General features: G+C 37.8%; 1 long non-coding RNA gene across 1 annotated transcript; it reads left to right on the top strand.

The window, feature by feature from the left end:
- The first annotated feature begins 4,212 nt into the window (after nt 1-4,212).
- On the top strand, nt 4,213-16,445 carry LOC128851414 (uncharacterized). The gene is made up of 3 exons (XR_008448791.1): nt 4,213-4,399; nt 15,433-15,525; nt 15,798-16,445. It is a non-coding gene; the product is annotated as an uncharacterized LOC128851414 (long non-coding RNA).
- Nucleotides 16,446-25,707: the final 9,262 nt, after the last annotated feature.

Consider the following 25,707-nt stretch of genomic DNA (forward strand, 5'->3'; position numbering starts at 1 on the left):
ACAGGATGAGAGCATTTAGTAAGTCAGAGCATCAGCTAGAGGCCTACAGAGAGCAGGCTTTCCATCCTTCCAAAGAAATCCACTGTACAGATATTTCTCCACTTGTAGAAGATATTCTGCATGGTGTGACTACAGAAACAATGTGGCATGACTTAAGTGAGTTGCATGGCAGGTCTAACTCTAACCTTTGTCGTTTGGATGTTTAAATGAATTCATCAGCAGTCTTTGCAGTGGCCTTGCAGCATCACATTGCCATTTCAGATAAATTCAAAGCCAATATATAAAGGAATAAACTGCTCTTAAATCCTAAGTAGTTTTCAATACAGGCTGTTTACATACGGTATTAGCTGCAAGCTGGTCACGCAGCCATCTAAAGGTTTTTGTGGACAATTAGCACACAACAAAAGCTGACTCCTAAAAAGAGAGAAGAATGATTCTGTGGTTAGGGTGCACATGTGGCTCACTTCCTCTCCTGCCACCCTTCATCTGTGACACGGAGTCAAGCATCTACTCATATTTCAGTTTCAATGCTCAAACTATCCATTAAATGGAAAATGATAGTGGAATCATGTACCATCAGGTTGCAATCTAACCAAATGCAAGATCACTTGTTCACCCTTCAAAGCATAACATTTTCAATGAAGGACCAAAGTTTTTCTTTGTGAACTCAAACTTTCGAGTAGCTTTATAACTGCAGAGGCTCTTACTCTTTTGCAGCTTCTTTCACCTCTTACTTCGTCACTTTGCAGCTCTAATTCATCAAGTACCACAAGTAAACGTTCAGAGATAACTGAATGCCACACATTCCATCAGGCTCATGCTCCATAGTCCTTTCAATGCCTTAAATATATGATAGTTTCAAAGCTTTTACAACTGGCTGGAAGAGAAGCCTCAAGGCTTATGCTTTGTTTAGACGTTAGCAGCCCTCTTCTGCATAGCTTGCAAAACAAGCTAAAATGTCTATGCTGCAGCTGAATTTACGAGAAATTCCATGAAGATATGAAAAGGTAAAATAAAACCTATCCTATCATTTGCAGGTTACAAATTCAGCCAATAAGGAGGCATTCATGCTGCTTAAACTTGGACATTAATCATACAATCCACAGCAATGGCAGTTGAACTTGGAAACCATATGTAAGTTGAAATATGCTGATTTGAGCATTCTTGGAGATATGGGCTTCAGAATGATGAATCACCGCTGAGAGCTGGCATAATTCAAACCTCTCTAGCCAGTGTCAGCAGTAGTCACTGAGCCTGAGGGACAGCTGAGCTCCTCACTGAGGGGATGGGAATCTGCCCAGCAATTTTGTGGTAGTACGCAAGGCAAAGGAAGTTTAGAAAGTTATGCCTGCAATTCCTGCACGTCTGCTTACCACAGCAACGTGTCTCATAAGGTTATGCCAATAGTCTGCAGACACCCAAAAGATATACAGGTGATTGAGGGCACTGCATTGCACTACAGACCTCTGCTAGGGAGATTATCTTCACAGGGAACTGTAGATACCTGCATAGAAGACTTCCTCTGGAATGCATTGTGGTTTAACATGGTGAGACTTAAAGCAAAGTCTCCCTCTACAAAATGCAATCCTGCTTTTCCTCCCCCTATGAGCAGTCCTATGGACCAGAGGAACAAGCTGGGCTTGTAGGTTATATGTATATGAGCCTTTGCACTAAAATCTACTTCCAGTTACACCTCCATGAATTATAGTAAGTCTTGCACTTCACTGAAACTATCTGGAACCTTTCATTGCTGTTACAGAGGAAAGATGACAGCTTTGGTCCTTTTCACTCATTTCAGAGTTCCAGCTTTCTAGCACAACAGCGAAAGACCAAGTGAAAAAATTATTTACTCTATTCACTTATTTTTCTTGTTTTCTGAATCCATATCTGTTCAGAAAAATAAATATTTCTGACCAGGCTTTATAATAAGGCATTCCTTGACCAGAATTCAGCTACAGCTTTAAGTAACCCTGTTCTATTCAGAAGTCTAAGGAAGATTCACGTAGCGTAGCATTTATCTGATTTACTAATCTTGTGCAAACATGTTTTATTTTAAATTAAAAAGAAGAAAAGGGAGCGGAACTTTTCTGCAAGAGAGAGTTACGATTTTTCTTCCATTTGGGAGAAATAGAAAGGATAAGAAGACAGGCCCATGAGGCAAAGGAGTCTGCTGTGAACACAGTTATTTTGCCTGTTTTCCCTAAAGCAAAGGATTTCAGGGCAGTTTCAGAAATAAATGTTTGTAAAAAAAATATTTCACAGACAGAGATACATTAGCAGTAATTTTGGCTGAGAAGAGCAGAGGAAACCTGTGAAGCAAGAAACAACAGTTCGTGTAGAAACTTTGTTTTAATAAGATCAAGTTTTGCCCTGCCGTGTTTTGAAACTATCTGGAAGAGCCTGTTGCCTTCCACAAAGAACAAACACATCTAAAATTACTAACGCAATGACTCTACTTAACAAACAACTTAATACCTGCAGACTTTCTAACTGGGTGTGGAGGTGTAATTTGCTCTTTTGGATCTTTCTGCTTGGACAGTAGCCAATGTAAACTCCCAAGCCTAGTCACTCTCGTTTAAAAACCTTTTTCTGAAGCTCTTGGTTCCCATGAAATCCTGATATCTGTTTAAGAACTAGACATTCAGATACAATTGAAACACTTAATTTGGAGTCTTTCTCTAAATAAAATCAATAAATGCTGAAGCACTGCATTTTACTGCATTAAAAAGATTTTTTTTATTTTAAGGTTGCATTGTACTTCTTTTATCTTTGCACATTAGGCATTGTTGTTTATAATTTTAACCAGAGAAAATCTCTGCAAAGAATTCCAGCCACTTTCACGCTGTCAGAAAAATATTGTGAAATTTTTTTGGAGGCACAATAACCAGGAGCAATGGTAAAACTTTCTACTTATGACTAAGATATCATGTACTTTTCTGTTTGCCTTTTTATAAAACACCTTTGGACATCTTTAACTTGTGAATGCTGGAAAGGCTCCGAGGCTTTCATTGTGCAATTGCATTGACTTCTTTTTGCACAAATACAGATACATATCCACTCATCAAAATATGTGAAATACTTTCATCAAGCATGATGGCAAAAACTTTAAATTAATTTAAAGGCAAATTTGCCTTTAAAATACAGGCAAAACTTTAAATTAATTTAAAAATACAGGGATATAAATCAGTCATCGGAAAAGTTTATAAGCAGCAGCTAATTTAATGATCTTTCTAATCATTCATCTAGGTCTGAATGGTCTGTAAAAATATTTATGGCTTGTCTAGTCATAGCCTGGGTGAAAGCTCAGGTTAGAAATCAGGAAAACAGATCTCTTTAGAGAAGAAGGAGGAGGAACAGAGAGATGGGATTCCCGCTTTCTTTGTGTGACGGTTGCCAGAAATGAATGGATAGAGAAGCAGGAGACAGACGAACTGCCATTGCAGAAGGGTGTACAGGAAAAACTGCATTCTAGTGATGGACCCTGCCGTGTGTGTGGACAGTCCAGTTAATACATCCTGTTACACTCGGGGCTCTTCTACAAGTCTGTTTCAGAAACAGAGGCCTCATTTCTGTTCAGTTTACCTTTTGCTGTCCGTTGAATATATATATTTTAAATCTCACTGTACTTATTATTTTTTATCCAGACTAATGAGAATGGTGGATAAGTAACACTTGCCATTAGTTGAAGTAATATCAGTTTTCTTTGTGATAGACTCCAACATGTTGGTTTCACATGTCAGCCTACAATCACACCTGGAGAGTAAAGAAACCCAGGTGAAAACAAAACCACAGCTATAACACTCACAATCGTGCAACCACACCAGAGATGAGCTAATTCTGCCTTGGTGGAGCTGGGGCCAGAGGCAATACAGTGGATCTCTGACAGCTGCATTGTTGCCAGAGAGAGCTGATAAAAAACTTTTTGGAGTGAAATTCTAAAGAAGCTGCATCAGGAACTCCCCAACACAAATAACAGGCTGTCAGCACCATTGTCATTTCATCTGATGTTATAGGAGCACAGTATATTCAATAGCAATTCTCTTAACTTTACTGAGGTTATATACACATTTTTGCAGAGCTGTTAAAGTCTTCCTGTTTCATCTCTTAACACAGGGAACGCTTGCTGTAGGAACTGAAAATAATGAAGGTAAATTGCAATACTAAAATTAATCAGAAAAAAAACCCTTTTGAAGTGCTGCCCTGTGGGACTAGCTTAGACAAGTTTCGCCAGGTTTGGGAAGTGTTAGAAGACGGAAGATCTGAAAATGCATAGAATCTCAGTTCTGACATGAGAGAAAAGGCATGTTACCCATCTCATCACTGACAGATGTAAGACTGAACAAGACAGAGGCAAACCCACTAAAGGATTTCGATGTGGAAAAAAACATGTGACTAGCAGGTAAGCTAAGTGTTATTCATGCTATTTCAATATTTTCAAGGCATGTTTTCTCCTCAGTGCTTTTTTCCTATTAAATAATATGTTCTTTACAAAACTGGCTTGTTGCTGGGCGTCTCTGGGAGAGCGGCAGGCCAGGAGAAGTGCAGGGAAGCCAGGCCATTCTTGACAGCTGAACAAGACCCATACACAAACCACTGATCTGGAGGTTTCTCCCTCGGGAATGTGGCAACCAGAGGCCTGTGCTACAGCATGGAAAGAGTCCCATTGGACTGGAAAACATGCTCTGCATGCCAGAAAGTGGCTAGTAAGAACTAAGGGCTAGTTTGCAACATTTAGGTGTAGCCATTATTAAGGAATGATGCAAATTCATTCTTACAGGAAGAAGCACTGGGGAACGTGTCCACATATAGGTTTACCTTCCCGTAGTTATGTTAACCTGCATGGGGTGGTTCACCCCGCTTACCTAAGTGAGAGAGGCTGGACTCACCCTCTTTGAAAAGCCTGTTTTCACTGAGGAGATGTGGATGGAGTAAAGCTTGCATTCCTTGCAGTGTAAGATTCCCTCTGGCTGTCCCAGGGACTTTGCAAAAGTGACCTAAACCTGCTTTGTTTCTGTTTTGAGTCTAGTTAAATAAAAGGATTATTCTATAATCTTTAAGCTTAATGGAACTCCTTCAGCCCCTTCGCACAAATTTCAGTATGATCTCAAGTGTTTGCTATCAAATGAAGTTTTTTTTAAAAAATTGCTTATGTAAAAAAGTGTGATTCATCCCTCTGTATACATGGGGACATGGGTGTGTAAAAGGCTTACCCCCTCCATTTCTCGTAACCAGTGAGCCTAAATAGACATAGCTAGTAACTATGAGCAATAAAGTAAAAAAAAAGAAAAAGTGCTTGTAGACAAATACGACCTCCCTACACTGTTCATTTCATGTTATGAAGAAAGCTTTAAAATGGACAGAGAAGTCAATACATCTACAATATGACTCCTTTTACAGAGCTTATATTAAGTAAAATGACCTTTGTGAAACAAAGGTTCAGGCCAAAGAAGTTTAATATTCACCATTTCTGTCATGTAATGCTTATAATTCATGAAGACTGGTAGCATATAATGCTAAAGCATGTTTAAAAGAAAGGATATTCTTTTTAAGTTTTACAGATCAAGATAAAAGATGGGAAATATTCACTGCAAATCCTGCACCAACTTCAGGCACAGAATTTAGTCTCAGTTATTCATGCTAAAAGGTCATGTGTGGCACTGCTGTTAAATTAACACTTGTAATTGCATGGTCACGTTCTGGGTTTTGTCACGCATTGAAGGCTTTATATAGACTTGGTCATGATGCCGCCACCTTCAGGAAATAAGCTTTATGTAAATTTAAGGTAACTGTAGTTGTGAGATGAAATAACTCTAGTGGTAATCTAATTTTATCTATTTTGCCAAATGTGTAAACCACCTTAGATTCACACTGGATTCCCTGCTTTTCTAATAGATCATCTTGGAGTTTAGCCTTCATAGTCTAAGGCTAAGAAATTCTAAGGCAATCCAAGACTGGTTTGATTAGTGTGCCAAGAGACTGGGTAAGCATGTGCCGTGTTAAACAGATAGTAAAATGCCATATGAATGTGTAAATTAAAGTAAATCCCTATTAAACTACTCCTGCTCTGGGCATATATTCCACCATATGGATCAAAAGAGTTAGATGTTCAAATATGCCTTGGAAGACTAGCAAAAAACGGTGTGGAAATGAAATGAGTAAAAGATATATTTTCCATCCCTTTAAACTATTAGAGATTTTCAAACATAACCTGTACTTCACTGCAATGAAAAGGGGATCTTCTAGAATTTTGAATGCCATTAACATCAGAATACTAACTATGACAGCTCCTTAGTTAGTAGACTTTGCTAGGGTGTAAAATGTACTGGGTTTGGTCCTTTCTCTGACTAACGAAGCACAAAGATTTGTCCCAAGGTCTTTCCTATTCCAAGAAAGTAAAGTAACCTAATCAGTTGGATATTTTAAACTATGCCTTGCTCAGGCTTTTTGATGAGATCTTTTTAACATACAAATGAACCTTACAGAAAAGTTTGAAGTGTCATAGAATCATAGAATAGTTTGGGTTGGAAGGTACCTTAAAGATCATCTAGTTTCAACCCACCTCACAAGGGCCAATTTTCATTTATTTCACTTCTTGATGTTGTGAGGTAGATGTCTACATCTGAGCTAGTCACACAGGTAACCTAGGGTCACCCAGTCACCATCTGTAGTCAGTGGAAATAGAGTAAATACAATCAATGCCACATAGGGTAAAAATAGGCCTCTAGTTTAGGATGAGACATATACATCAAGTATTGTCCAGATCTCTGCTGACTGTAAAAAACCTTAAGCTCAGATGTTTCTGTCAGTGTAGTAAACAATCTTTTATACAGATGAGTTCTTACGCAATTCCGCACGTTAACTAAATTTCAGGAACTGGTCATGATACATACCTTGGGTGTTTGGGAAAAACAGTTATATGTACCCTTAATTAATTTTCTCACATCCTCCTACCTATCAGACCTGGTCCACATTGTAAAAACAACTGAATGTTTTTTGGCCAGCAAGACTGATTCTGTGATTGATCTGATTTTTGTAGGATATAGTTTCAACTTGGGTTTGTAAGCAATTTCAGCTAATTCTCTGCCCTTTAAACCATGTTTCAGTCAAAATAAAAAATTGTACATATGCAATTTATTTCTCAATTTTCCCACAAATTTGTTCAGAAAGTGAAATTTTCCTGCCTAAAATTGAGTGTATGCCATAAGAAAAGGCTTTCAGCTTATGAAAGATATGTTTTCTATTAGAAGTAGAATATATTCTCCCTTGTTATCTACTTTTAAAAAAATGTATGTAATGCAGTATTATGGAATCCATATATCATAACTTTAAAGTTATGCTAAGGGGAAAAATGTAAATACAATGAAAATTATTATTATTCTTTGTTAACTGGTCCCTGTCTCATGCAGTCCATTTTCCAGATAATATAATAAACAGAAAGTTAATTACCTTATAGGAAGAAAAATAACCCAACGAGTCTATAATATCCTTGTGTACCCTACAGATTTTATCTGCCCCTAACATTTGATGATCTCAGGTTTAGAATTATATATAGATATCTATAATAAGACTTTGCTTTGAACTGCTTGAAACACAACATAAAAGAAGTGCACACTCCAAATGCAGTATTAATTTGGCTTGCTATCATATTGGAAGGCAGCACGCAGGTAAACTAATTACGGGACAGAAGGTTTGTGTCTTGCCCAAGGCTATACCACAATCTCAAGAAAGTCTAATTTAACTTCTTGCTCAAGCCAGAGGGATTCTTTCTGGTGACTTCAGTAGCAATTGGCCTGGAACCAGAAAAGAAAGAGAGGATGCTAACAGGCATCAACTACTTTGTCTTGATAGGAGCCAGAGACAGACATGTTTTGGAGAGTTATTTTCAACAGCCAGGGAAGAAGCTCCATGGTGTAAATACATGGATGTAGCCTCACCCTCAAATACTTCCCGTTCCTAATCGGAAACAAACAGGCTGCGATATAAGTTTTCAAATATTTTCCTTCTTTTTATCATTTGACCACAACTTCTATTGTGGCGGTATTACACCTCAGGTTGTAACAACATTCTTTTTTCTTTTTAATGTGTGAATTTAAGAAAAAGAGTGTGAATGATTATGGAAATTTCATGGAGTAACAATAATTTTCATTTTTATATCTTCTAACAGGAAGAAATATTTTGTAGTTGCAAAAAAATGCTTTTGTCTTCTCCAAAAAATGAGATATTTTTTTATTTCAGTTTTCTAGGCCACTGTATTTTATACAAGAACTCACGGAAAGAGAAATAAAGACAAAAAAAGACAAATGACAAGGCAATCCAGAAAAGCTTCAAACCCCAAAGTTACATGCCTTTTTATAAATATATTTTTTATTCTTAAGAATCTGAAAGTTGAGCTACAAAGCTTGGATGTGAGTTAGCTGACGGAATATGGCCCTTTGGTTTCACAATTACATGCAACAATAATACTTTTACTATGGGAAGGGCTAATTTCCATGTCCAATAGAGATCCCAGCAAGGTACTTTCTGGTAGAGTGTGTTACCTCAACAAGATGATTTTGTTGTCCCAATATCATCATTGTATGCGATAACTAATGTATTAAAGGTCTGGTGAAATACCACATCCAGTTTGTCATATTCAGGATATAAGTATTTCTTTTATTTATTTACTTCTCCCTTTGCAAGAATAGGAGTAATCACTCCCTCTATTTATATAAAAGCATTAGAATGAAGAATAAAGAATTTTGTCAGGAAAGATTTCATTTTCCACAGTGATACAAGTTTAAAGTACAGATAGCTGCAGTCATAATTGAAATGTGTACTCAAAATGTGGAGTAATATTCATTCTTGCATCCATGTATAATTTGAAAAAAATCCTAAACAGATAAAAACTCCAGTTGTATTTCTTATATTTTTGTTTTCTGACCACAATACAGCTCTCATGAAGGTAACAAAATGTGTTCAGACTTTATATAAATCAGCAAGTATGCCTGGTTAGTTAAAAAAAATCCAGAATTTACAAAATGATATCATCGTTAAGTGAAATGGTACTTTAAGATTACAGACCTCAAAAAGCATGTGGATGAGCTGCATATTAACAGGTGTCTGATAACAGAGGAATGCAGGGTCTTGTTTTGAGCCTTTAAAAATAGAAGTGACAAGTTTGTAAAATAGCAAATTAACCTGTTTTTCAGTAGGGAGAAAATAACTTATTATGAATAGGTAATCTAAATATAGGCAGAAATGAAACAAGCAGTTAACGCTGAGATCAGCCAGTCCGTATACAGAGGCACTTCAAGTAAGTTTCTTTTTTATATGCATAGGCCTCCCCCCAAACAGACTTGCAAATTATGGTATTCTATAAATAATATAGAACTTTCCTATTTGTCAGTCATTAAATCTTTCAAGGTCTTCACACAGAGCCTGTTTGGGTCTCTTCAGAAACATACGCTTAACTTGGGAGGTGAGGTTGGCCGAGTGAGGCACAAGGGAAAGGAAAAGAGACTAGCGGTAGGAGACTGTTCCTGTGTTAGGAGGGACCAGTGGTGCTCTCGGAAAGATCCACCTCTCTGGGAATTAGGGAGGGATGGGAGAGACGGTCCAAGTAAAAACAAAAAAAAAGCTAGGCACGCACACTGACCATGTTGAAGGTCTGCCAGATGCTAATAAATGGCATGGAAAAGGGTCTTCCTCTGTTTTGTTTCAGACCACATTACCTCTGTATAGAGATCCTCCCACAGTTTCACTTACCTTTAAATTACCTCCCTCCTCTTCGACTTTTTTATTCCAGCAGTAGCGTTGAACAAGTTATGATGCCTCTTCTGGGTCTCCTCTTCTTTGGACTAAATAAGTTCTTTCAAGCTGTAATCATAAGCCAAGTTTCTTAGGTCTTTGAACAACCTTGTAGCTCTTTTATAGGCACCTTACAAATGACCCACATGAAATAAACCTTATCAGAGATTAGGAGGTCAGAAAGTTGTGTTGTATGTCTCACAAACAGTGCTTCTATTTATATACCAGTGTTATCAGGAAAATAATTTTGTTGTTCCTATAGGCTGTTTTTCTGCAGTCGTTGAAAATCTTGGATCCAATTCAGCTTGTGATCCTCAAAAACTTTGAACCTACTTTGTATACTTGTTGCTTAGTTACCCATTCTCCATCCTCTGTTTGTGAAGCTATGTATTTTTATGCAGAAGTAGTATATTTTTGACACAACTCACACAGATGGAATGATTTCCTCTTTTAAAGTTTAAAATATACAAGTATTGCTGAATAATGCCAAAATCAAACTTACTGTTGTTACACTCCATAGAATTAGTTCCCATAGGTATGTTTTCTAGTAGGAAAATTGAACGTATATTTTGTGTTTGTATGTGTTGATATGGGTTGAATGGAATACTCAAGTATGTGAAAATCACGTTGATTGATCACCACTAACATTTGTATATCAACATGCATGTTGCAGCTTGGTTTCCACAGCATTCAACTAAAACAGTTCAGAGTATACCTTGCTCTTTTCAGTACCTATTAGTCTTGTTTGGGAGTAATCACATATGCATATCTCTAAAAAAAAAAAGAAAGAAAAGAAAGCCTAAATTGGTAAGAAAGATTTTAGTCTTTATGGTTTTCTGAAGGTGGAAGATATTTGGTGTTTAATGTTTATTTACATAATATTTTTTTCATCTGGCTTTTTGCAAAAAGAGAGATAAGTAAGGGTGGGCAAAATTGTCTGGAGGTAGATTTGGTTTGCTAAATTATTCCTCCTGAATTTCATCTAACCACACAAAGGACAACTGAGTGTTTCACATCTGAGTCAGATTTTATATGATCTTTGAGGGAATAGTTATCATGAAACTGATAAAAACATCAGGAAAACATAAACAGTGAAAAGGACAACGCAGGTTTGATGTGGTTTGGTATGGTGTAAATATGGTAAACAGTGCAGAAGTGTATCAGCGAACTCCAGAGAGCTTCAGAGATTTTGCAGAACTTTATGTCACTCAGATTTTAAATAGAGAACAAGATACTGCCTGTTGCTTATCCTTGGCAGCCAAAGAAAACACCAGAAAAATAGTCTTGACAAGTTACTTTCTGCTTAATTGGCATGCAATCCAACGTGCTTCATCATGCATATTAATATTTTTGAAGAGTGGTGAGTAGGCTTGTTTTTCAGTTCACTTCATTGCTATCAAAGCTATCAAGAGCTCTTTCAAAAAAATCAACAGTATTATAAAGGTGTAAAAAGGTACAATTGGTTAGGAAACAAGGTCCACCATGCTCCCAGTTGTTCATGTAAGGTGCCATTAAGTAGTTATTCTTTACTCCATTACTCTCTACTGCATCCTTCCTTGTACAGTGATTTGCAAAGTGAAGAGTAGTAATTTGTATTTCGTATTACAAGTGTTTATAACTGTAATTATTTTCTGCACACTTTCCACAGGGAGAAATGACTAGCTAAGTTAGAGTGCTTGATTCTGAAGGTCATTTTGACTGAGTAAGGACTGTAGCATTTGAGTGTCAATCAAAATACTTTGAAGGACTGCAAAGGGAGTTAAATTGTTCTGGAGACATCTTCCTTTTTATTCTTCAAAGCTGTCAAATGCTATGGCAAATGACATACAACATAATCATGCTTATAAAGTAGGTGTGAATGACAGCGCTTCTGATTGGCTCAAAATGTCTCATTATGCATTACGTTAACTAATGATACTAAAATTAAGGACAAAAATAGCTAAAATTTCTCATATAAAATCTGTCACTGAAATCTTAGATGTAATTAACTCTTTCCCAAGAGTAATTTCTTGTATGGAAATAAACTATCTTTGTTGACCATAATTAAATGAAATACTAAAGTTATGACACAACACTTTAAGAGTTTATTATGTTCTAAGATAACGTCCAAAGCTGTGCCAAGTGAGGTTCAGACAGGAAGCACTTTTTTACTGAGAGGGTGGTCAAACATTTGAATAGGCTTCCTCGAGAGCTGGTTGACGCCCCAAGCCTATCAGTGCTTAAGAGGCATTTGGGTAATGCCCTTAATAACTTGCTTTGACTTTTGGTCAGGCCTGAATAGGTCAGGCAGTCAAACTGGATGTTTGCTGTAGCCTTCCCTTCCCTTCCCTTCCCTTCCCTTCCCTTCCCTTCCCTTCCCTTCCCTTCCCTTCCCTTCCCTTCCCTTCCCTTCCCTTCCCTTCCCTTCCCTTCCCTTCCCTTCCCTTCCCTTCCCTTCCCTTCCCTTCCCTTCCCTTCCCTTCCCTTCCCTTCCCTTCCCTTCCCTTCCCTTCCCTTCCCTTCCCTTCCCTTCCCTTCCCTTCCCTTCCCTTCCCTTCCCTTCCCTTCCCTTCCCTTCCCTTCCCTTCCCTTCCCTTCCCTTCCCTCCTAAGATTGGTCATACCTTAAGAGGCTGCTTCTTTAGTGTTTTTTGTGCCATCAACCATTTTGGTTTCAGTTTGTCACACCTGGAGAAAAATCTTTTATTTGTCAATATTACTGGTCCTAAAAGAGAGAGCACCTTGAACCTCAGAAGATGCTCGGAGACTCGGCAGAGAAACAACTGAACTAACAGACTCACAAAGAGTAATCAAGCGACAGATAAGGACTGAAATGCTGTTAGGTGGTAACCAGACAAATGCTAAAATCAATTTTTGACAAACGTTTATCTTCTCAGTACCTAGAAGAAAGCAATTATTAAACATAAAAGGAACGGACAGATTTCTTGCAGTAAATGTAGGTTCAGTTAATTATTTTCAAGTTGTGTATAAAAACATTGACCACTAATCTCTCATATAACAAAAAAATTGTTTTGAAATGGCACCATAACTCAAAGAACTATCAACTCAAAATGATCAGATATTACTATTAACTATACCGTTAAGAAGTTGTGGCAGTTTGGTGAAGACCTCATTGACTGGAAAAGGGGAAACATAACCATCATTTTTAAAAAGGGAAATAATAAAGACCTGGGGAGCTACAGGCCAGCCAGTTTCACCTCTGTGCCTGGTGAGTTCATGGAGCCGATCCTCCTGGAAACTATGCTGAGGCATATAGTAAACAAGGAGGTCACTAGTGATAGCATGGCTTCACAAAGGGCAATTCATGGCTGATGAATTTGATGGCCTTCTATTACAGAGTTATGGCACTGGTGGATAAGGGAAGAGCAAATAATGTCATCTACCCGGACTTGTGCAAATCATTTGACACACAATGTCCTTGTCTCTGAATTGGAGAGACATGGATTTGACAGGTGGACCACACGGTGGATAAGGAATTAGCTGGATGGTTGCACTGAAATAGTTGTGATCGATGGCTCAGTGTCCAAAGGGGGACCAGTGAGAAGTGGTGTTCTGCAGGGGTCAGTACTGGGACCAGTGCTGTTCAACATCTTTGTTGGGAACATGGACAGTAGGATTGAAAGCACCCTGAGCAAGTCTGCCAATGACATCACGCTGTGTGGTGTGGTTAACATGCTACAGGGAAGGGAGGCCATCCTGAGCCATCTTGACAGGCTTGAGAGATGGACCTGTGTGAACCTCATGAGTTCAACAAGGCCAAGTGCCAGGTTCTCCACATGGGTCAGGGCAATCCCAAGCATAAATATAGGCTGGGTGGAAAATGGAATTAAAGCAGCCCTGAGGAGAAAGTCTTGATTGATGAGAAGCTAAACATGACCTTGCAATGTGTGCCTACAGCCCAGAAAGGCAGCTATAACCTGAGCTGCATCAAAAAAAGTGTGGCTAACATGTTGAGGGAGAGGATTCCGCCCCTCTACTTTGCTCTTGTGAGACCTCACCTGGAGTACTGTGCCCAGCTCTGGGGCTGCCAGCATAAGGAATACAAAGACCTGTTGGAGTGGCTCCAGAGGATGGTCACAAAGATGATCAGAGGGCTGGAGCGCCTCTCCTATGAAGACAGGCTAGGAGAAGAGAACTGAAAGGAGGCCTCTAAGAAAGCTGCAGAGGGACATTTTACAAGGGCTTGTTGTAATAGGACAAGGGGTAACGTCTTTGAACTGAAAGAGGGTACATTTAGATTATATATATGGAAAAAATTCTTTACTATGAGGGTAATGAAGCACTGTAACAGGTTGTCCAGAGAAGCTGTGGATGCCCCATCCCGGGAGGTGTTCAAGGCCAAGCTGGATGGGGCCTTGGGCAGCCTGGTCTAGTAGCAGGTGTCCCTGCCCATGGCAGGGGAGTTGGAACTGGATGATATTTAAGGTCCCTTCTGGCCCAAACCATGCTATGGTTCTATAAAACAGTGTATGAAGCAGTGAGACACAGGGACTGCAACTTTGAGCTTTGACATTCATTGTATATTTAGTAACAGAATGAGAAAGTTGTTTTGTCGGGTTTTTTTATTACTGACAGTAAATTTATGTCAGATCCCATATGAAAATCACAGAGAATTTTATGGACTTCCGTATCAGATATATCAAGAAAAGAAAACTGTTGTGAACTACATGTGCAGTCCAAAATACAATAAAAATGTTACAGTATTGTAATTTTTGCATTTGTAGAAACACTGAATTTTCATTTCCTGGCTGAAGGGGTATGATCATTTTGTTACCTATATTTTACTCATTTACCTATTTTGTTACTCATTATATCAAAAATAACTACACGCTTTGCTTCTTATTTCTGTGAACTTTATTTTTTACTGAAGCTGGTGTCCTACTGACAATAGAAACATCCTGCCACCTTGATGTGTTTTGCTGAGTGCTCTGTTTTTTCCCTAACTCTCACTCCAAAGTTTCTAGCCTTCTGCACATTCAATTCAGAGCTGTAGTTCTCCTTGGACTAGCAACATCGTAGGGGACAGGGCAGCTAATGTGCCCTGCTTTGGCACCTCAGGTGGGCTAGGACGAGCCCAGTGTTGACAGCAGCTGGCCACGGAGCTGTGCGCTTCCTTAGTGAAAACATGGAGATTGAGTCTGACTTGAGTAATGGGGTGGAAAGTGTGCTCATATATATTTTACTTACACTGTCAGTCATAAGTAGCCCAATAAAATGATATTAATATCAAAGACATTTTGTTTGCCTGACTACATATAAATACTTTCAGAAGAAATTATCCTTATTTATGAAAAAAATACTTACACATACTTCTGGAATAAATAATTCTTGCTTATTAATCAAAATAGGCCTTTATAAAATAGGCATGTGATTGCAAATGCAGGAAACCTCTTCCTCATAGTAATGTTTGTGATTTTTATATTTATTCACATTTTTATTTTGTGTATGTTGCCAATATATTGTACATATGCATACAAAATCCATGGGCAAAAGGCACATTTTCAAACAAATAAAAAAATATTCCTATTTTAACTTACTTAGGTGACTAGCATGTTGTATTTACTGTCTGACAAACATATAAGGAAATAAAGTATTGCATGATCCTAAAATATTTCATTCAGCAAGCCTGAATTGTTTTTAATCACAGAGGGGAAACATGAATCTCCCGTGAGTGCCAAGAATCCGCATCTGCAACCATCAGCACAGCCTGGAAATCAGCTCTGCCTGCTTCTTTAAAGAGGTAATCACAGCATTAAGTGAAAAAGAACACATAAATAAGAGCCATGGAACGTGGCCTCGCTAACCAGATCAAGTTAGGTACAATCTCACCTCTCTAAAGGGAATCTGATTTCAGGCTTTTAGGGACAAACCAACTGAGATGAAGTAACAGTTTAACTTGTTTAACTAGTTGCATTTCATTCAGAGTAAACGCTAAAGCCTGAAAGCTTAATCTTCTTTCCTGTTTTTTTCTCAGTCCTCTTACGCCCTTTCATTTTTTTTTTTTTTTTCCAGTTCTGGAATTATAAGCATCTCATACAGAAATAAATGCAGAGACATTTTAAAAGGAGAGTACTGGGAATGTCGGTGTCACCTTTCTGCTGGTGGTTGCCTCCCCACATCTGGGTTGCAGAAGTGGACATGAACCATTTCCTTAAGCACAGCAGCTCACAGCTGGGTGCCGACCAAAGACCAAAGTGGATGTTGTTCAACGCATCCAGCTGTGAATTACAGAAGCCAAATGCTGGCCTGAACTTGCTGAGTCTGTGAAAAATCTGAGGGTGGAAAAAAATCTTACACTTTCTGTTGTATCTTTCCTTACAGATTATAGAGGATTTTCATCTTTACCCACTAGGATTTTTTGGTGGTGGGCACCATTATTCTCAAACCAGTAACTAAGTGGGAATTGTGTTTTGTCTAGAGTTTGTACTGGAACATGCGTCATACTAACACAGAATTTTATAGGCTGGTGTTTAGGAGAACAGGGCAAATGAGGGAGAAAGATCAAAAATGAAATAGTGAAAAATTGAACATGCAAATGAGAAGTTCATGCCAGAAGCAGAGCTTTTCAAAACCGTACTTGAGAAACAGGGAAGCACACTGCACCCACAGCGTGCACAGTAGGCTATAAAAAGAGCTGTGCAGCATAAGTGGAAATAAGGCTAACAATAAGCTAAGCAATAAGTTAGCTAGCTGGTAGCATGCTAACTTTGAATTATATGCTGGACCAATCACTCAGTCTCCCAGTTCTGTTGCCACCAAGCCTGTTAACAAAAGTTTTAGAACACCTGAATATATGAACTCCAAACTAAAAAGCTAACTGAGGTGGATTTTAGCCCTGTAACATCTTACCAAAAGCATTTTTTGTGGGGCTTCAAAAGAAACCAAGCCCTGAACATGTTACTCGGTATCTGAGCATGGGAGACAGTGTGTAGTCAGGCAAAACCACAATTCTCCACTTTTCAAGTCTATTAAAAATTTTATTGCCCATTAAATGTTTGTTTTCTCAGCCTGAAGTTGAAACCACAGCACTGTAAACATTGCTAGCAAATGCTATTTGAGGTTTTGACCGAAACCTCAGTCAGATGTGAGATTCATTGGACTTTCTCAGAGAATCAGCCATGAGTCTCAGCATAAAAACAAGCCTGAGTGATGACAGATGGCCAATATCATGCTGCTGAAGCTTGTTGTTTGTGGAGGGATGCGGGGAATGCCCCTCACCCAGGGTGCCCCCCTGGCTCACCTTCTGCTGGGTAATTCCCACACCTGAGACTCTGGGTGGTGGAGCCATCATGACTGAGCAATGAGTGCAAGAAGAAGGATACACAGCTCTTTCTTTGCACTTTGAGATCAATGAAGTCTTCTATTGAAAGCCTCCTGGAATTCATGGGATCAGAAAATAATTTTTTTGTCCTTAGAAATGTGCTTTTTGGTTTTGTTGCTTTTCTTTTTCTTTTTCTTTTTTTTTTTTTTGGTGATAATAGACAAAACAATTAATTTAAAAACAATGTATTAAACAAAGGTGAAATTTAATGTGTTAAAGTCGGGTGTTTTTTTTAATCCTTTTTTAATCCAATTTAGTCCAAGCCTAGTATAGAACTTCCTGGAGTTTGCAGTAGAGACTAAACCATGTTGTGTTTCTGATACAGCTGCATAAAAGCTGAAGTGAAGAGAAATACATGAAACTTCATGAGTTATATCTGCAAATAGTAGTATAGGTCACTTTATTTTTTTCCCCTAAGGAAGAATATTAATGTATTTTTATTGGCTACATTATAATGATGTCATTACAAAAAGCTCAGAAGATGTTGCTAAAAGGCTGTTTCTAGCTGCCTACAAAGCACTTATTTCACTAAAATTCCTGCATAATACAGAAAAGAAGGGATATTTTCTTATTCAAAAGGAGTCTAATTCATAAATATTTTATTTTTAAAATAGATTGATTTTTTAAAAAATGTCAGAATATGTAAAAATTTTTGCTCTTTTATTGTGTCAATATTGAAAGCAAAATGAAATTGAAGTGCCCTTATCTTCAATTTCTCTTCAGGTGTGCAAGTTAGCCTTTCCTCTTTGACATTCTAAAATATATGAAAGAATAACAATCCACAGATACTTGCCCAATGCTTTATTCACTAGTTAGATGATGACTTCTTAGTGGTATTAACACCATCAGTTCAGTAAATATGAATATTCACATGAGGAGTGTGGCTTGAAGCAAGTTCAACAGCCCGAGTGTACAGATACAAGTTGATGTTATTGAAGAGCTACAGAGAGCAAAATGCTAACACTCACAGCAGTGTGTTGGGCCTATTTTATTAACTGAATAGACAATGATCTGGTGAACTTCTCAATTCAGTGAGTAAGGAGACCAAGTTTCTAATAATTTTGGATAAGAATATTTTTTCTAATAGTCCTAGAGCTTTAATACATAGTTGGCAAGCATTTTTTTTTTAATGGAAGCAATTATTGCTACACAGGGTGAAAGAAGCAAAGTCTTTTATTCTTGACAATTTTCATAACAACATGTACATTTCCCATGTGTGTTAGCAAAACCTAATGACCTACAACATTAACTACGAGGGTAGAAAATGGGTTTGAATTTTTTCTAAATTAGTCACAAATTCATTCTCATGGGATATTACATAGATATAAACAAATTAGAATGTGGTTAAGAGTCTTCAAAATTGGAAACAGATAATCAATTCTATACTATTATAATTCTTGAGAAAATCTATGAGATAGAGAATTTCGGGGGGTTGCTCAAGGTCACAGGCAGATCTGGAAATGCATCAAGGATTAAAATGGAGGGAAAAGCTCATTATCATTCAGTTCACACTTCCTGTAGAATGTCCAGTGAAGATCATATGCAGCTAGATCAGATACCTGAGATTATTTGACCCTTTCTTTTATTTAATGAAACATGTCTGAAAAAAAAAGGGTATAATGTGTAAAAAAATAAATAAGAATACATATTGACAAAGATGAATTTATTTCATTTCACAGTCTTTGACAAATGTACCTACTAAATAGGTCAGGTGAAGATTCTGCTCTATCAGCACACTGATTGTTGTACATATTGTTCTTATGCCATCAAGAAAAAATGTGTCATTGAGTTTCATCACTTACATAAAAGAAAGAAAAAATAACATATCTTGGAAGTGATTAAACCACACCAAAATGAACAATGGATAAACATAACTGAATGGTGAGCCTTAAAATCCATTTTTACAGTATACATATATATATATATATAAGAAATATATACACATATACACACACATATATATTTGTTGCAGTATGCAAGGGTGAAGATTTTATCACCTGAAACATCAGGACAATGCATAAACTCTATAATGTGGTTCTAGCTGTATAAAGACAGATCAAACATTGAGCCCGGGTGTGGCTCTGGAGTTTCACTGCTCAGGGCTAATTATTCACGAAAAGTCCCCACCCTAGAGAGTTGTCGAGCAGGTTTATCTTTTGGCTGGTAGACATTTTAAAGAAGACACTACCTAAGCTCATCTGTTTTGTGACACACCACACCATCCAAAACAATTTCACAGATTTCATGAGATATTTGACAAACTTCATATTACATGTGAATGTAGTTTTCTCTCCCAGAAGCAGATAGGAGTTTCCAAGACCTTGAGCTCATGCTGAGCTCTAATTAAAACCAATTTTAGTGAATAGGCAACAGTGCAATGCCATAAAGATTGCTGAAACTTTTACCTCCATAAAAAGTAAACCTACAAAACCCATTATTCTGAACATGACCAAAACATGTGAAATATTACACTACATACAACAAAATAATGAATGCACCATTACCAAGTGCCTTTTAGAGACCATTTTTTAAAGACAGCCTCTACCTTTATTTCCTTATGAGTCACCAACTGCAATCAAGACTGCTCCATTCTGTTTTTAAAAAAAATAAACAGGCAAAAGATTTACTGCAATCATTTGTCCATGTCATAGCTAAAAGGAGGAGTAGCAAAGAAAAACAATAGCATTTTTATAGGGAATATAACTCTGTCTTGGGCACCAAGCTAAAGCTAAAGAAGCACAAACATTCTTGTTTCTTGTTGCAGTTTTCTGACTCTGTTCAATATTATCTTCTGGATTTTTTTTTTAATGGTACAGCTGGACCATTCAAGAGTCTCACTCAATTATAAGGGCAAGAACTGCATAGAAAACATTAAGCTTATTTCTCAGTAGTAGCAGCACGTTTAATAAAATGGATTATAATATTTTATGTAAACAAACTACTTTTTTCCTAGCAGTTGAGATTGTGGGGTCAGTGGGTTTGCCTGTCTCTGCTCTCATTTTAAATACTTTTTTCTATTTCTGTCTGCCCTGGTATTTCCATATCTACCTGTTAGAAATGTTTTGATAGCACTGAAAAGTACTAGCATCTGTTATAGAAATTTCAAGAGGCAGGTAAACTAAGTGGTCAATTTGCATGAATATTTGAATTTAACAATAAAAGCTGATACTCAGTAAAAATTCTGGAAGACAATGCAATATCCATCTGACTTAGGAATGGGTACCCATTTCACAAAAGAGTACAACTGAAGAGCTTTTCATCTGCCAATAAGATTATGAACATCAACATATCAATAAAATATATTTGTAAAGAAGGTGTCATTATCTGTGTTTTGAGATGCAGATACTTTAATAGAAGAAAGATAAATATATATGAGTAATTACATGAGCTTTTAGTGGGATCAAGGAGGCTAGGGTTTTAATGCTGTATTTAGTCCATTGTAGTGCACCTGCCATAAAATATTGCATCTGCTTATTAAGGCCTATCTGTGCACAGAAAGAAGCTGACTGGGTCACTGGGCAGGATGCTCTAGTATGGCCACAGGCCACCAAAGACTGGCTTCCTTTTTAAGGCAGGTAGGTAAGTATCCTCTTTCCCTCTATAAAAACAATGTTTTAGTCACTTAAATTTATTAGGTGGTTATAACTCCTATGAATAAGGAAACAGAAACCATTTACGTCTGTGGCTGCACAAGATTCAGTCTTTCAGGAAGATGAAATCTGCATCAGAATGTCAATGCATTTGGTAATTTTGATACCAATGAAAAAGTTTCGTATGACTTTTTTAGTAGAGTAAAAATAAAGTTGTGATAAATTAAATAACACTTCGAGCAATTCTGATTCCAGATGTGATTCTCCCCTTTGTTCAGTTTTTGCATGATCTTGGCTATTTGTATCAGATTAGAAGATCACAAAGATCCCTTTCTCCCTTTACACAATGAAATAATTTCTGTCTCCTCTCCCATCTATGAGCTGTGTAATTGGAAAAATATTGTATTGTTATATTTTAGATGGCACTTTCTGGGTAGACTAATGTACCTTTATGCTCTGATTTTTTTCCGTTAAAACATATCATGTAGAAGAATTCAAGTAATAATAATGTAAGTAGTTTAATCTTCCTACCATTTGTACATATGTGTTTATATACATACTCTCCTCACAATGTTACAACTGGGCTTTCAGCAAGAGTACAGTTTTCCTAAAGCCCTACAGAAAAGTAAATTAAAAGAGATTCTTCATGGTGTAATCTGAACAACTTTCTTAAGTGACAGTAGCTTGGAGGAGGAAGCAGAATTTACCTGAGATCTTAGGAAAAGGTGCATGAGACCGGCTTGATCCATCAAACCTGGGGTTCAGCCAAAGAAACACAGTCTTGGCATAGCTGGAGAAATAATGTCATTTGAAATAAATAAGAACTTTAAATACTTTAAACACTTGATTGTGATTTCATTTACTTAATTTTAATTATTTGGGTCTTGCATGTGATGTAAGAACCGAGTGATGTGTTAAGATGTTTTTAATCACAGCACTCAGGAGGTCTTCTAGCAACAACAGAGCCTGTTAACATGGATTTTGATGACCACCTGCAGGCCTCAATGGATAAAATGCAGTCTTGTGAAGAAAGCATACGGATGGTTATCTGAAATTTGATCACAGATTATTCGTTGTTCTATATTGATTGTTAATTTTTCTATATTAATTATTAGTTGTTTTCTGTGCAGTAAAAGCAAATCACTGAAAAAAAATGTGTAGGAGTAGCTTCTTTCACTTGATGTCATTCCATTAATGCAGGCTTTTTTGGAATTACGTAATGGGAAAACGCTGGTTTACTTTTTAGCACATGCTATGTAAGGAAGTTAGATTTAAGCTGCCTGACCTTGGGCTCAAATAAATGCGGACTATCATAGATTGCATGCCTGGTAACTCCACTCAGATGGGTGGGGATACAGTCAACACTAAATAAGTAGTGTTTATAATAGCTTATACATTATTTAATATAAATAACTCTAAACAAACAGCCCATAAATGAGCATAACAAGATGATACAATTTGTTAGTGATGTTGTTCACTGTACATGTATTGCTTCTTCCTCTGGGAATAGGGAAAGGAGGGAGAGGAAGAAGCAGCCGAGAGCTCTCTCAGGCACACAGTGCCTCCTGAGGCTACCTGAAGGTGAGATAGAGCTCACTGGCCGTGCTTGGCTCAGACATCTGACCTGAAATGTTTGCCACGCTAGTATGGAAATAGCAGCAATGAGCCCATGTAATGCATAAACATGAACATATGTAGTTCACCTGTGCAGACTAAACTGTAGACTAGACTACTTGTTGACTAAATGTGACTGGAGATGTCAAGTTTTCTTTTTCAAGTTCTGTATTTTGGAGGAGGGAAAAGAAGCACTACAGAAAGAGAAACTGAAAAATAGTCAGTGTTTTCAGGAACTTTTCAAGTATTCAAAAATTAAAACTGCTAAATAATAGTCAGAACACTATTTTTTTTTTTTCACAAGCTTCTGCAGATGACACACCTTATTTGAACTGATTATTATACAAATCATGAACTATGAAGATAATTGCTTTCCTGGCCAAGTGACAAAGGAATTTTTATTTCCAGCATATGCCCTGTTGAATGCCGAGGGCACTGTACATGCTAAGGCTAATGCTTTGCTCTGTGATAGACAGCTACTGATTAGTAGTGCTCTAACTTACTTTGGTCATGGTATGATAAATTAGGGAGTGTGTTTCTAAGTAAAACTGACATAATGCTTTTTTTTCCCACTGGAACTAAAATAAATCTGTGCTTCTAAAACAACACCTTCAGAAAAGTTCATTAGATTAAAACTAAAACAATTTTTGAAGTTCATGTATTTCATTATTTTAAAAAATAACCTCATTCTTCTCACGTTTGAATGTTGTGTCTAATTGTTTTAAAAGTTTACATTAAGCATCTTGCCTACCAGGCTCACGTGTGGCTCCTTTGTCTATATCTCTCCTCAGGCGAAATTATGATTTTTTTTTCTTTACATTCTACTGATGTTTTTATTTGTAAGAAGTCAAAGAAGATTGCCTGTAATTATTTGGCTGCTGTGTGGGATACACACATTTCTCTAGCCGGAACCCTAGCAAAGGGAGGAAACTAAATGCATTTACCTGGGAAATATTTCTGAGAAGACAGATGCTGGAGCATGACTCCAAAAGGCATAGACAATTATTATATTGATGGTGTCTCACTGGTAGCTGAGGGTGAGAGAAAACATATTGTCTGCTGCTGGAATGAGAATAGGCTCTGTTGCTCTGGCAAAAGTTTGTAACAGAGACAGAGGAAAGTGGTCTTATATCTCCCGGAGTCTTGGACCTAAGTGACTGCCCAATGATCAGCTAAGTCAGGAAAGCACATGCAGCCGGCTGTTATTTTGTCTGGCTCTGTAACTTTTTCTTATGTTTCATAAAGATCAGTGAGGTTTGTGAACTCTTGCCAAAAATATAACTGGATGACTCAAATCAAGTTTGTCGTTGAAAGGTGAGCTATACAGCTTGAAAGCCTTCGAGACTGAGCTTGTGAGAAAGTACAAGAAATCAAGAACTGAGTCCAGCTTAATCTGGTGGGCTCATGCAGCCCCACATTGATAAGCCTGCAGCAGCCTGGAGTCTGTCCTGAGCAGGTGACCAGTGTAAAGTCCTTAGATCTGTTCAGCTGAGCAGATGCTGAGGAGCCCCTAGGACCTCGCACAGCAGCTCGGCATAAAACGTTTTGAGATCAGTGTTTTTTCACCTGTTTACCCTAAATGAGTTTGGAATATCCTTGCTAACACATAAGGACAAGGAGCCAAACCGTTATCAAAAATACGCAAAACGTATACCAAAGCAAATACGTGAATCATGAAAAAAAAAAAATTTGTAGGCAAATAAGGGGTTTTACAGGCATTGGAGCAGTAGGAGGGAGAAAGTTTGCACCATCCTCTGTGATAAGTTTGCACTGTGCTGTTCATGTGGGAGTAGTTACCAAAGATCAAAGCTCATATTTCAGCAGAGGAAAAGAATAATGTATTCACACACAGCTTTATTATTCCCACTTAGCTAGAAGACAAACATAACTGTTATTTATATATTATAGAGATTCTGTCTTTATATTTGTGGGTCACACTGTGAAACCCCACAGACACTACATTACAGACTCCACCTTCCAGTGTGTGTTGATACATGAGCTAGTACACATGTTCTAAAGTACATAATAGCATCATGAAGAAACGCTAGGTAAGGTTTATGAAACGGTGTAACAGCTTTTCAGTCAATTAGTCTGAATGCAACATGCCACTGACGCAGTTAGCAGTGCTAGCTCAATACTAGTTCAGGAATTCCTGCTCTATTGCATAGTACAGACTTCCCTGTAGTGTTATTCATGTTACATTATTTAGCTACTTTTACATTTAGGTACTTTTACACAATTTAGGTACTTTTCCTGGTTGTATATACAATTTCATATCTCTCAAGCAGATTCACATTGAATAAATGTGAAATAGACTTTGTTTAAAGCATCTGGAATACGTGCAAAATAAATTGGTCAATTCTAGATCTGTTTCCTGGTCTAAGCAAGTTTGCTTGCAGACACCAAGTTTTAGGATTGGTGTCATAACCCCAGAAAATTACTATTTTGCATCCTTTCCTTCATCATTGGAGGATGGGCTGGGGTTTGGAAGGAATAAAAGAAAACATATTCCCTGTTACTGTCCATGGTTTGAGGGCAGGCTCAGAATGCTCTATTGTGCCTTGCAGTGGGACCCTGGATGTCAAACTTTTCTTTCCCATTTGGCCCCCTCACTAGAGGTGATTCCAAGGCTCAGCAGGTACTCCAGTTCTGGTAGTCAGTTTTCCTATCTTGAAAACATATATTTAAGAGAGATGAAGCATCAGGGTGCTCTGGCAGAGAATGCAGTGATTTCCTTCGAGCTGCCTTTACCTATCATCAGACAAGGCAGGACCCAATGCGTGGCTAGGTCCAAGAGGGAGATGCTGCTTTTTCCTTTTACCAGGGCTTTTAGGCACACAGCAACTGCCACAGCATCACTTTTCTGCCAGTCTTTTGGTAGAGCAAACCTGAACCACAATACAACCACAAAAGTGACATGCCTGACCGTCCCTGAGAAAGAAAACCCCAAAGGAAGAATAGTGTTTCCTGAAGGGGCAACACTGTGTACCAGGGTTGGAGAAATAAGCCAAGGGAGTCTGACTTAAAACCATACCACTATTTTCTTGATGCTGGTTTTTCAAATGCTATCCTCAGTAACCTGCTCATGTTCCAGCTCTCCAGCAAACTCTATAGCAGGGCTTTTCTCTGTGTCGCTAAACAAAAAATAAGTTTCAGTGTCGACTGTGGTATAAATAATGGTCAAATCATTCAGCTTGAGTTAATCTTGATCTAATATTTTAGGAAAGACAAATCAGCCAAGGATTGAAAGCTGTATTAGGACCCAGCTGATCTGAATCTTCTTCTGGGACCTTTCAGCAGAGTCACTTGGACAAGTCACTTCACAGTTCTGTACTTGGTTTCCCTTCTGTAGAACAGCTGAAGACATTCCTACCCTGTGAGATGCTACAAGGAAGTT

Source organism: Cuculus canorus, chromosome 2 (genome assembly GCF_017976375.1).
Source record: "Cuculus canorus isolate bCucCan1 chromosome 2, bCucCan1.pri, whole genome shotgun sequence".
In the NCBI taxonomy this organism is placed as follows: Eukaryota; Metazoa; Chordata; class Aves; order Cuculiformes; family Cuculidae; genus Cuculus; species Cuculus canorus.